This window comes from Taeniopygia guttata, chromosome 5 (genome assembly GCF_048771995.1).
Source record: "Taeniopygia guttata chromosome 5, bTaeGut7.mat, whole genome shotgun sequence".
NCBI classification, from domain to species: Eukaryota; Metazoa; Chordata; class Aves; order Passeriformes; family Estrildidae; genus Taeniopygia; species Taeniopygia guttata.
In genome coordinates, this window is record NC_133030.1 from 62,686,017 (window position 1) to 62,699,280 (window position 13,264).

Below are 13,264 nucleotides of genomic sequence, written 5' to 3' on the forward strand. Positions count from 1 at the left end.
ACGGGGGAGGAGGGAATGACATTAAAAACAACCTCAAATCCCAACAGGAGCGGGATGGAAGGCAGCGTGGCATGGAGGCAACTTTGCTTATGCTAATGGGGGAGAAGAGTCTGCAAACAGCTCCAGGTGAGAAGATTGGGCTGGGATTTTCCATGGGCAGGCAGCCAGCCCCAATCCCTTTTATCTGCTCCTGGCAATGTCTGATTCCTAAGGGGATGGCTGCCCCTCACCCCAAGGCTCTCCAGCATCCCTGAGTTGCAGCATCCATGGGCCCCATTCTCCACGTTGGGGTTTTCTGGGGGGAATTTGGCTGCCCTGAGCACCTAATTCCTGCAAACGTCTGGGGAGAAGCTGGATAAGCAGCACAGGCTCCACCCACAGTATTCCAGAGGATTTGGGGTTATTTTTGGGAAGTGCAAGAAACACAGCATCATTTTGTTTTCTATTTCCAGGGGCTTTCACGGGTGGGGGGAATTGTGCAGAGAGATCCTTTCCCCTCCATAGCCCCATCCCAGCAGGATCAGCTCCCTTGGGACTGTAAATAAAAGCCACGGTGGTAGTGGCAACCCCTCCTGAGTCATTTACATGCTTTAAATCCATCAGGATACAAAGCTGAGGTGATTTTTTCATAGCACAAGCTACTCACACTCCAAGCTGTTCCCACACTGTCATTCCCTTTAATTTTGGGGGATCAGATAGTTCCTGTCAGCCCTGCTAACTCTGCTGGCTCTGGGCTTACAGAGGCATTTCTAGAAAAGATAAGCCAGATAAGGGAATTACACACCCCAAAAGAAAAGAAGAGGCTCCCCAAATGCAGTGAGAACACCTGCCTGGAATTCTGTCTCCCTGACTCCAGGGCTGGTTTTGCAATCAGATCTCCCAGAGTATGAACTCACACAAAGAGCATGGAAAACCAGCAAAGGCCCCATTTTCCCCCCATCTGGGCAATTCCCAGAGATAGGTTTGCAGACCTGGAGAGCAGGAAAATATAAGTCACTTGTGCAATGGGCTGTGTGATGCTGTCAAGTGCTCAGGGAGATCTTTCAGGGAAGGGAAAGTGAGTTGGGAGCAGAGAAAAGTAATTTTTTCCCTGTTTGTGCCCCAAAGCTTTTCCTGACACTGAGCAGACCCTGCTCAGAGAACACCTCAATAAACACTTTCCTTCCCAGGCTACACATGAACTTCTCACAAAAAAAAAAAAAAATCTGTGTTCCTTTGATGAATCATTTGCATTCAAGGTAATTAAACTTTAATCAGCAAAGCCAAAGAAAATGAGGGGTTTTTTTTCTCCAGCAGAGATGAGATAGAGCTGGACCTGATTCCTATCAAGCCCAACACTGCCCAGCTCCTCCAGGTCTCCCCATCTCTTGTGGGAAACAGGACGAGGAAGAACAAAGGGTGCGAGGAAACAGCAGGATAATCCATGGGTTTTCCAAGTGAAATGCCAGTGCTGAGTTCATGGGGATAAAAATTACCTGCTCCTCCCTGTCTGCCTTCTGGTGCCTCACTTGCAAACCCTCAGTGCTGGAAAAACCCTCCCCACCCTGGCGGGGCAGCCGAGGGCACGGGAGCTGCTCATTACCTGGGCTGGCTGAGCCAGCAGGATCGGGGCTGCTCCCTTTCCCTTTCTGTCCCTTCCCTCTCTCCATCCTCATCCTTGTCCCCATTCCCATCAGATTCCCATTCCTACTCTTGTTCCTGTCCCCATTCTGTTCCCATCCCTGTATTTGTTCTCGTTCCCATCCTTATTCTCGTTCCCATCCTTATCCTTGTTCCCATCCTTATCCTTGTCCCCATTCCCATCAGATTCCCATTCCTACTCTTGTTCCTGTCCCCATTCTGTTCCCATCCCTGTATTTGTTCTCGTTCCCATCCTTATTCTCGTTCCCATCCTTATCCTTGTTCCCATCCCCACTCCTGCCACTGTTTTCATCCCCATTTCTGGCACCATGTTTGTCCTTGTCCCTATTCCCGTCCCTATCCTCATTCCCATTTCCTTCCCTATTCCTTTTCCCATCTCTATCCTCATCCCTACACCTGTTCCTATGCTTGTTCCTGTCCCCATCCCTATGTTCCCATCCTTATCCTTGTTCCCATTCCCATTCCTGCCACCATTTTCATCCCCACTTCTGTCACTATTCCCATCCCCTTCTCCATACTCATCCCCATCATTATGTTTGTCCCTGTCCCTATTCCCATTCCTATCCTCATTTCCCATTTCCATCCCTACTCCTTTTCCCATCTCTATCCTGATCCTTACACCCATTCCTATCCCCAATCCCTATTCCTTTTCCCATCTCTGTTCCTATCCCCCATCCCTATTCCTTTTCCCATCTCCATTTCCACCTTCATTCCTCTATCCATTCCCATCCCTCTCCTCCAGCAGCCAGAGCCAGTTGCAGATTTTTTTAGCCAGCCCTGGTTTTTATCAGGATTTCAGTCAAATCCCAGGTTTCTAGCTAAATTCCAGCTTTTCTTGGTGAGGACAAAGCTGTGTAGGGCTCAGCCAGGCTGTGGGACCCTGCTCAGGCACTTCCCTAAGGGATAAAACTCTGGGAAGCAGAGATGGATGGTCCTGATTCTGATTGTAATAGTGTGAATTATACATATTATCTGTATTGTCTCACCCTTCCCATTCAACTAAAAATAAAATAAATATTTTTAAAACACCTCTCAGTTGCCCCATCTTTGGGTCAAAAAAGAGCTTAATCCAACAGGGGACCAAGAGCTGGGCCTCTCTGCAGGAAGGGTGATGTTTTTGGGAGTAGGTGATGGGGATATTTATGGGATGGAGGTCCCCAAAATTTGCTCTGCAGGAAAGACGGGGGAGAGGGCTTGCTGTGAAGGGAAGGGAAGAGAGGAGGAGGAAATGCAAACTAATTAACTAATAAATATGCTGGGTTGGCTCGGGGCAGCAGGAGAGCAATCCACAGGGCTGACTCACTCTGACTCAGGCACAGGAGTGGGATGGAATCTGGCTCAGGAGAATCTCCTGCCTCAGCCACGCTGCCAGGACACGGACACTGACCCCAAATCTGCCAGGGCCGAGCATCCCGTGGGGATCTTCTTCATGTGGGCTTTGCTTTCTTTGGAGAAATCCCTTTCTAGAGGGAAACAAGGCTAAATTCACCAGCTGGAGCAAGCAGCTGAAATGGAGTCAGGCTTTAGGATGCAATTCCCCGTCTCTCCATTTCCACCTGAAAATCAGGACAGGTGGGAAATCCTCCTCAACACAGCCAAAGCAGCTGTGGCTGTGGGAGGAGGTGATGGTGTCACCGGTGTTGGGATCCCAAATGTGAACCCCAAAGCCATCAAAAATATCCAGAGCCAGCAGGAGGGCCAAAGGGATTGTGGAGTCATAGAATCCCAGAATGGTTTGGCTTGGAAGGCACCTTAAAGGTCATCTCATTCCACCCCCTGCCATGGGCAGGGACATCTTCCACTGACCCAGGTTGCTCCAAGCCCCATCCAGTCTGGCCTTGGACACTTCCAGGGATCCAGGGGCAGCCACAGCTGCTCTGTGCCAGCACCTCCCCACCCTCATAGGGAAAAATTCTTTTCCAATATCCCTTTTAACCCTGATCTCAATGAAGCCATTCCCTGTGTCCTGTCCCTCCATCCCTTGTCCCCAGTCCCTCTCCAGCTCTCCTGGAGCCCCTTCAGGCCCTCCAAGGAGCTCTGAGCTCTCCCTGGAGCCTTCTCCTCTCCAGGGGAACATTCCCAGCTCTCCCAGCCTGGCTCCAGAGCAGCTCCAGCCCTTGGAACAACCCCATGGCTTTCCCTGGGCTTGTTCCAGCAGTCCCACACCTTTGTGATGCTGGAGACACCAGAGGCAGCTCTGCAGGTGGGGTCTCACCTGCGTGGATCAGAGGAGGAGAACCCATTCCCTTTCCCTGCTGTGGGATCAGCCCAGCACCCAGACGCTTTTTGGGCTCCCACACCGAACTTCTCACCCACCAACACACCCAAACCCTTCTCCTCAGTCATTCCCCCTTCCATTCCCTGCCCAGCCCGTGCTGGGGTGGCTCTGAAGGGATGGAAGGAGCCGAGCCCCGTGCGGAGCCGCGGGCCCGGCGTGTCGGAGCAGGCCCCGGTGAGGTGCTGCCTTCCCGCGGCTCCTGCTCGCCCCGGCTTCGCCCCGTTCCTGCCCGATGAGTGGCTGCCATTGCTTCACCCCACACGCTCCAGCCCTGGGGCAAAAGTTCCCCTTGGCACCCACTCCCCGCTGCCCGCGGTGCCGCCCCGGGGACGGGCACGGCCATGGGTCCATCGGTCAGGGTGTGGGGGATTTGGGGCCTGGCCTGAGCTGTGGTCGAGGGCATCACATCTCTGCTCCCCCTACTTCCAAGAGGCTGTGTCAACATTTTTCTAGGAGATAAGGCTCCTCCATAGGGGACATAGGCCTGATATTTCCCCTCTACCCCACAGGAGTGACAGTGTGCTGCTTTTAGAGTGATGAGTTCAGTCAGACAATCCTACCCTCAGCACAGGCATGAAGGAAAAGGGATAGAAAAAAACTTCTGCATCAGCTTAGGTTTTTTCCCACCCCCGGAGGCTTTTGCATAGACTGACTTTCTTTTTTTTTTTTTTTTAATTTGTTCTCGCTCCCTTTTTTCTTTTTCAAAATATTTTCAACCGACGCGTTACTGAAGTCATTTGCCTCCTGACAAAACCCGGGCTGCCTGCCAGCACATATTTCTGATAATTCATCCATTATTAAATGAAATCAAAGATAGGCATTTAAAAAAAAAACAAAACAAAACAAAAAAAAAATTAAAACAGCCATGGGAGCGCTTGCATCCAAGAGAGAGAGAGAGAAGGGCTGTTTACAGCTGGGCTGGGAGTTCCTTCCATAGCTAAAAAGATCTCCCCAGGGAAAACCCACCCCAAATGCCTGCCCTGCTCCTCACAACACCAACATCTCTGTGTGGCCATGCTAAAACCCAGGGATTCTACAAAGATTTTCTGCCTGGATAAAGGTGATTCCATCCTTGGGTGGGTGCTGCTGGATGTTCCCCTTCCTCAGGGAGATCCTGCAACCCCTGGCCAGAGACAGCCCGACTGGATCAGCCGGTCCTCTCCAAACCGGAGCGAGAGGAAAAGCTGATGGAGAGGGAGGAGCCCAGCAATTACAGTCTTTTCTTTTTAATAACCTTTGCTGCTTCCCCGAGTCCGTATTTACATCCTTGGCACCAAAGTAGTAATTAAAGTCTCTCCACTCAGGTCTAAACAACAGCAGACCCTCCTGTCATTAAAAGCAGAGGCAAATATGAAAATAAACCTAATTTTTATGGCTTTGGAGCCTCAAATCTCTATCAGCTGGCAGGGCAGCAGGTTTTAGGGCCACGCATCAGTGCTTTGCTAGGACATCGATCCCATCTCCATGGGATGCTGGGGGTGGAAAGCTGTTTGGAAAACTTCTCCATGCCACAGGTCCTTTCTTGTGCCGTTTTTTTGGTCATTTCCACTGCCCATAAGGGAATAAATGGGCCTTGGGGTCTGCAGGCACCAGCTAAAGGAGTGAGCCATGGTAGTGCCAGGAGCTGCTCGAGCCTCTTACTTTAAAGAAGCTATCAAAAAAACCTGTGAGAAAATTAATTATTCACTTAGACTACTAATTAAGCTGATTTGCTCTGTGAGGGCATTGAAGGAAATGAGCTGGAGAAGCTCTTAATTGTTTAAAAAGAGCAATGCTACAAACTCTCCTCCCAAGCTGCTCTGCTTGCCAAGAGAGCCTGGTCCTGTATTCCACCAGGTCCAGAGGAGTTTCACGGAGTCGTGGAATGGTTTGGGTTGGAAGAGGCATTAAAGATCACCTTGCTCCATCCCTGCCATGGACAGGGACACCTTCCACCATACCAAGGTGATCCAAACCCCAGTGTTCATCCTGGCCTTGGACACTTCCAGAGATCCAGGGACAACCACAGTTTCTCTGGGAACCCTGTGCCAGGCCCTCACTTCCCTCCCAGCCAGGAATTCCTTCCCAAAATCCCACCCATCCCTGCCCTCTGGCAGTGGGAAGCCATTGCCCTTCATCCTGTCCCTCCATCCCTTGTCCCCAGTCCCTCTCCAGCTCTCCTGGAGCCCCTTCAGGCCCTGCAAGGGACTCTGAGCTCTCCCTGGAGCCTTCTCCTCTCCAGGTGAATATTCCCAGCTCTCCCAACCTGGCTCCAGAGCCTTGGAACACCTTCATGGCCTCCTCTGGACTCTCTCCAGCAGTTTGACAATATCTGTGCCAACATCAGCCTTGCAGATGATTTAAAATAAGGAAAGATCAGCCACGAAGCTCGAAGTGCTCCTGAGCCTTCATCCCCAGAGTGTGTGACCCCATGCAATCCAGCAGGGATCCCTGCCAAAAACACCCCAGGAACACCTGCCATACACGTATCTAAAACCCAAAGGCTACAGGCAGCTTGGAATTTAGCAATCCCAGCTCATTCCTCGGGTTATGGAAGCTTGGAAGCAACAGGCACCAGGACCCAAAGGCAGAACGCTGCACCCACTGCCCAAAGCACCCTTGGGTGGGTGGCTGTGGAAAATGGAGCTCTGGTTGCCCTGGCCATGGGAACAGGATCCCTCCCAGCTGGTGGGGGCAGGGGGGAGCAGAGGTGCCCCCAGGACCTCACCCAGCCTCCCACAGCAAGGAGTGGTGCCCTGCCCACACCCAGCCTTGCCCTCCCACTCCCACCACCATTTCACTTCGATCCCACTTCACCGGGACCTTCCCTTCTCGTCCTGTAGGGGTTGGTGGAGGAAAACTCCCCATGTCACATGGCAGAGAACAAAAGGAGCTGTTTTTAACCGAATGGATTAATCTTTGACAAGAACAGGGCGATGCCACACCAGCCTCACTCCTCCCACGGCAATCAGTCAGGCACGAACATGGTGGCTTTGCTGACACGGAGCACATCTCGTCCACTCCAAGCCTTCTACTTCTGGCAGCGGCCAGGATGGGACAAATGTGGGGCTTGGCGCAGGCAAAAGATGGAAATCACACCAATAAAACCAAGGGGAAATCCAAGATCCAAGCAAACGGCACTGTACAGGAGCTCGGGGTTTTCCCCAAGACCATACCATCCTCCACAAGAATTCCCAGGCATCTTCACCGTTCCTGGCACAGCTCTCGTGCCAAAATGCCACAATAAAAGAAAAACACGGCCACAAGGAGCATGGCTGCCAATGCTTGGCCAACCGTGTCCTCAGCAGGAGAAGGCAATGCTTTCCAACACCGTGATTTCCCTGAGATCCTCTGCTGAGTTTCCAGCAGGTGGGAAGGATTTCACAAGCCATGGGAAACAGCTGGATAGGCACCTCTCAGTCAACACCACAGCCCCACACCTCCAGTGTCCCCACCGCTCCCTTCCATCCCCAACACCACTGAAACAGGCGCCTACCTGGTGCTGGGAACATCTATGAGTCAGGTTCCTCCAGCAGCTCCATGGCAAGCTCGGGGTTGTCTCAGCACAGCTGGAAGATAAAGCCACCAAGAGAAAAGCTCAGTGTCCTTGCAGAGGTGGCGTTTCTCAGGGCAGGTTCCTCCCGCGTGGCCGCTGGGAGCCCATCCCGCAGGAGCCGTGGGGCTCTCCACGTCCTCCTGGGCTGGTGAGGCGCCAGGATCCCTGGGAATTGTGCTCTGCTTGGAAGGACCAACCCTTTTTGACTGGTGTCCAAGCCCAAAGCGCATGTTCTTACCTGCTCGGTGGAAGATGGGGGGAGTCTGGACCACCTCTCCGAGAAACTCATGGATCTCAGCAGGGTGTGGATGTCCTGCTCCTCACCCAAATGCTGTTTAGGAGAAAAGGGGGCTGCGAAGTTGTGGGAATTTGGAGAAAAGAGGTCGGAGGTGGGAACGCTCCTGCAGCTGGAGCCAGCACGGCTCTGCCGGTTGGTTCACAGCGGAGCTGTGATCAACAGGGATGGGGATGTCAAGCTGGGACTTGTCTCCTCAGCAAGGAAAGGGAACAGCAGGGATTACTAAGCGATGCAGGAATGTGGTTTGTTTAATATGAGCCATCAACACAGAAGAGTAAAATAATGACAGATGTGTAATCACATTTCCTGAGTCTAAAACCATGAGATCGAGAATTTAAACACCACTTTTCCCAAGATCAAGAAGATGAGCCGTTTGGCTAAGAACTGATTTGGTTACTAATTTCCTTGGCATTAAATCAGCTGTTTCCCCAATCTCTTGACAGGCTTTGCTCCAAGGACGGGGCTGGTCCCTGCTTTGCTTTGATGTGAGGGTAAGATGCTTTGGAAACAGGGATTCACCAACTGACCGAGCTGGCCTGGATCAGAGGCTCCTCAGCATTGCTTAATTGGTTTATTTTAATGAAAGATGGCGAGATAAGTTTCACATGGATCTTTATCGGGGGAGCGGCCGAGTGGTGGGAGACAGAAATCCAGAGCTGGGTTAAACCAACCTTCCAAGGGCAGGATAGGGGGAAAGGGAAGCCCTTTCCCCATCATGGAAAGGCAGAATTTCTGCAGGGTTGGATTGCAGAAGACACATGGCTGAGGGAGACCAGACTCACAACCCGCCAAGAGTGGGGAATGCAATCTCTGCTCAGCCCCTGGACATGGAATTGTCCCAAAGGTCACGGGTGCAGGACCTGGGAGGGAGCGGTTCCATGGTGGGGTAGGGCTGGGAGGAAACGGTGTCATTTGCTTGTCAGATGTTTCCATTCGTCTCTTGAGATCAAAAGTGGGAAAAACACTGAGCAGGGAGGGTGCTGCTGGCACAGGAGGGTCTTAGAGGGTCTGCCTCTCTTCTGGATATGGGAAGCACGTTGGCTCTCCAAAAGGAAAGGCTGAGTGACCAGGGAGTGTTCACCTGGAGAGGAGAAGGCTCCAGAGAGCCTCTTCCAGGACCTAAAGTGCTCCAGGAGAGCTGGAGAAGGACTGGGGGCAAGGGATGGAGAGACAGGACAAGGGGGAATGGCTTCCCAGTGAGAGATGGGATACTGGGAAGAAATTCTTCTCTGTGAGGGTGGTTTAGGGAGCTGGGAAAGCCAAAACAGAGGTGCCCAAGGATGCAGGACCACTCTCCCAGGACATGGAAGACACAGAACCATTTAAAGCCTAACAAGGAGAATAAAGAACAAAATGTATGAATTTATTTTGTATTTTTCTTCATGTCCCTGTGTTGGAACTCACCGGTGCTGGTGGGATTCACCCCTGCTCACATCTGGAGGAGCTGTGCTGACCCTACAGCTGATGTCCCTACAGAGCAGAGGTGCCATCAGCTCACACCTCCCTGCTGTGAGCCTGGGAATGCTCCTACATTTCCAGGTAATTGAACAAAGTGGTTCCTTCCCTGAAGGTTCTTAACGAGCAGCGTCCCCGTATCCATGACCACGTCCCTGCTTTCCTCCCTGACTTTATTAGAGCCCACAAAGCTGCTGTCTCCTGCCACAGGAAAGGCATCTCCTTCCCCTCAATGGACTCTAATTAGCTCAACTCCCTGCTAGGAGCTATTTTGGTGACACACATGCTCCAATTAACTCATGGTTTCACCCCAAATTGTGCAGGACTTGGACACGACTTGTCCCTGGCTGGTGGGACCATGTCCGGCCTGGGGAACTGGAGAGCAAACGCCCAGTACTGAGGTGGTATTGCTGGTCATTTCATAAAATCATGGAATCCCATGGTTTGGGTTGGAGGGACATCACAACCATCCCTTTCTTCTTCCTGCCAAGGGCAGGGACACCTTCCACTACCCCAGGTTGCTCCAAGCTCTTTCCAACATGGCCTGGAACACTTAACATGGCCTTGAACTCTTATGATGCAAACAGACAACTTGAAATATAGGGGAAACATCCCATGCAGTGGATTTGGGAGCCTGTGGAAGCATTCACGGAGCAGCCATAGGAGGCAGAGCTGCCTGTGTGGAGCAGCTCACGCTGTGCCCAGGGCACTGATGGGTTCCTGGGAGCGTGGTGGCCTCTGTCCAGGGCTGCCATTCCGTTGTCACCTGGGAAAGGGGGACACAGATGGGCTGAGTCACCCCCTCCCAGCTGTGCACAGCAGTCTAGACGGCGGCTCTGTGGAGACACCTCCTCCTGAGATACCTGCGCCACCTCCCCACATCAAAGGGCCCCGAGCTGCTCCACTGAGGATATAATTACCCACCCCACGGCAAGAGTTTCTCCCAGGGCAGGCTGATCTCCCTGCACAGCTCTGTCGGTCAGGGTGGTGGCCTCTGTCACCCTCCCAGCCCATAGCAGGGTCTCCTGCCCCACAGTTTGTGGGAATCGTGGCTGTTTCATGCTGACCCTGCTCTAAAAGTCAGAACCCAAAATATTTTCCAAGCCAAACTTGTTCTGCTCCAGCTCCTTGGCAAGGAGAGGGGTCCTGTGAAAGGACAGAGCTGTCAGGAGCTCCTTAACACCTTTTTCCTGACAACTAACCCCAAAAGCCAAGGAACAGCCTGGGCAGACTCTGGGAAGAGCAGGAGGAAGCTGAAGGCCTGGAAATCCTTGCAAACACCACCACAGCGTGCCAGCAACTCACTCCATAGGTGACCAAGCATTAAAGTGCAGTAGGATGCAATTTTCAGGTCAGAGAAAGCCCAGGAAAGCAGACACGTAACCAGAGGAACCAGCTCTGTGTCACTCCTTGCTGTAAAGAGCATCAGAATCTCATCTTTACCTGTGCAAAAAGCCCCAAGAAGCCCAATGCCTTGCAGGTGGGAGATGCTGGATGGTGTTTCCCACTTTTAGAGTGGATTTGTGCAGCTGGACTGTTGAACAATGCCAGCAGCTGATGACAAAAAAAAAGATAAAATTAGCACAAATGAGAATTTAAGCTCTGGCAGGCAGGTAAAAAGAATCCCACCATAGATTCTACTTGCAGCACCAGCAGGGCCAGGTGTAACATTGCCTTAACAAAGGCAGGGAGGGGATACTCAATTTGCTGTTAAAACCTAAGCTCCATAGAATATCCATAAAGCTCACATTAAAGGATTAAAGACGGGCAGGAAGATCCCAGGAGGCAGCTGTCCTCCAAAAACAAACCCCACTCCATGAAGCAGAGCATCGCTGCTGTACTCTAAATTACAAACCTAAAGACAATCATATATTAACAGGTGGATTTCATCCACCCAGCTGGCTCTGCAGATGGATTACTCCCCAAAAAGGGGTTATTTTGTAGGGTGATGTTCTCCCCTGTACACAGCTTAAGTGACGTGTCACAGAATCCCAGAAGGGGTTGGGTTGGAGGGATCTTAAAAATCATCTCATTTCACCCCCTTTCCATGGGCAGGGACACCTTCCACTATCCCAGGCCTGTCCAGCCTGGTCTTGGACACTTCCAGGGATCCAGAGGCAGCCACAGCTGCTCTGGGCACCTGTGCCAGAGCCTCACCACCTTCACAGGGAAAAATCAAAGTTGTCTTTGTGCAGCCCTGATGGACTCATGGTGATCTTCTCTCATCTTGGAATTGATTTTCCATTTTCCAAGAGAAGAGTTTCCCCTCTGTTTTTTTCCTTTCTCTATCCTCTGTTTAATCCAAACTCAACTGTGAAGACAATTTGTGCTCCTGCAGCTGCACAACAGCCTCATTTCCCAACACAGGCAGCCAGGGAAGGCTTACTTGGGAAGCGTGGTGGGATTAAAAAGAACACCCCTTTGAAATGTGGAAACCTCCCTTTAAGCTGGGGAAGGATTTAAGGTTAGGAATATTCTAGGAGTGAGCCAATGCAAAGTGACTTTTATGATTCATTCTGTCTCCAGCCTGATCTGGAAGTGGCTGCAGACGTAGATGGTGGGTGACACTGAGATGACAGGGACAATATAGATGCAAAGAGAATAAAAGGTGCAGTGACATGATTTTATGGGCTAGATAATATTCTACAGAATATAATAATACACCAAATATGAATATATCCCCTGCCCAGACAAGAGTTCACCCATGTGTTCATCCCATGGGATGCTGGACACAAAACTAGAGCTGGGCATTAACATCCCTTATCCAGGAGCACAAGGGGTCGAGGGGCTGCAATTAGTCACTAATTATTCAATTATTTCACTCCACGGGGTGAGCAGGAGAACCTCTGGCCCGATGCTGTGCTCCCAGAGCCATTCCCCTTCCTCCCACAGCTTTTGCAGGTCTGCTCCTCATAGAGGAGCAAAGCACCAGCTTGACTTTGAGGCAGGAGGAATTACCCAACCTGACTGCCCTGAGCAGTTCCAGGGCACTGCAAATGCAGGAACTTGTCAGAGCTGCAGTTGATTTGCAGATTATTTATTTGCTTGTTAGATGACATTTGGCTGATGGCTGCTGTGATCCTCCAGAGCACAAGCTCAGAGATCTTCCCTGGAGACCCACCAGCGTCTGGCGTGATGGCCAGCTCTGAGCTATCCCTAATTAACCAGCTTTGCATTTCTAATTGAGCCCTGGAAGTCAGCCAGCAGGAGCAAGAGGCGTTCACCTGGCTGCCACCCTTTGATGACAGCAGTGGAGGTGAGGAGGAGGTAGTGGCGTGCCTGAAGCTGTGCCCTGTGTCCTGTCACACATGGCACACCTCGACCTGCTGAGACCTCCTGTGGGGCCAGAGCTTGGTTCAAGCTGGAGGTGTGTGGTGGAAAAATTCCTTCATTCCTGTCCCACCACCTCTCCTGGTGTGGGGTGGGGTGGAAGGGGCTCTCAAGGTGAGCAGAGCTTTGCACGAAGTGGCACTGCAGTGTTTGCCAAGGGAATTGCTTTGTGTCTGTTCTGGAGGGACGTTCCAAACTCTGCCTGCATCAGAGCTGCTGTACAAATGGAGCATCCATCAACCTGCCTGGGAAAGCTTTCCCTGCCTGGAAAAGCTTGCCCATCACTCTGGTGCATCAGGCACCTCTTCCCATCCCACCTCTCCATGACATCCTGATGTCTTCTCCAGGGCCTTGACGTTCCTCCCCAAACCCTGCTCTTCCCATCCCACCTTCTCCCCACCACAACAATGATCTCTTCTCCAGGGCCCTGATGCTCCTTCCCAAACCCTGCTCTTCTCATCCCACCTTCTCTCCATGCCACCAACGATATCTTCTCCAAGGACCTGACATTCCTTCCCAAACCCTGCTCTTCCCATCCCACCTTTTCCCTGCACCACCAGCAGGCTCCTCTTCAGTGACCTGACATTCCTCCCCAAATCCCGCTCTTCCCATCCCACCTTCTCCCCACCACAACAATGATCTCTTCTCCAGGGCCCTGACATTCCCCACCAAACCCTGCTCTTCCCATCCCACCTTCTCTCCATGCCACCAACGATAGCTTCTCCAA

At 51.8% G+C, this 13,264-nt stretch overlaps 1 protein-coding gene across 3 annotated transcripts in view; it reads right to left on the reverse strand.

Annotated features, from left to right (window-relative positions):
- Positions 1-7,890, reverse strand: part of FRMD6 (FERM domain containing 6) — a 42,280-nt gene extending 34,390 nt beyond the window's left edge. For 2 of the 3 annotated variants that reach the window (XM_072930591.1, XM_072930590.1), the window contains exons 1-2: positions 7,693-7,890; positions 7,395-7,467 (exon numbers count right to left, since the gene is read on the reverse strand). The gene's annotated coding sequence lies outside the window, so the exon portion shown is untranslated. Of the gene's footprint in view, positions 1-7,394; positions 7,614-7,692 lie in introns of those variants that run through there. The other variant, XM_072930593.1, reaches the window with a different exon arrangement.
- Between the last annotated feature and the right edge of the window lie 5,374 nt (positions 7,891-13,264).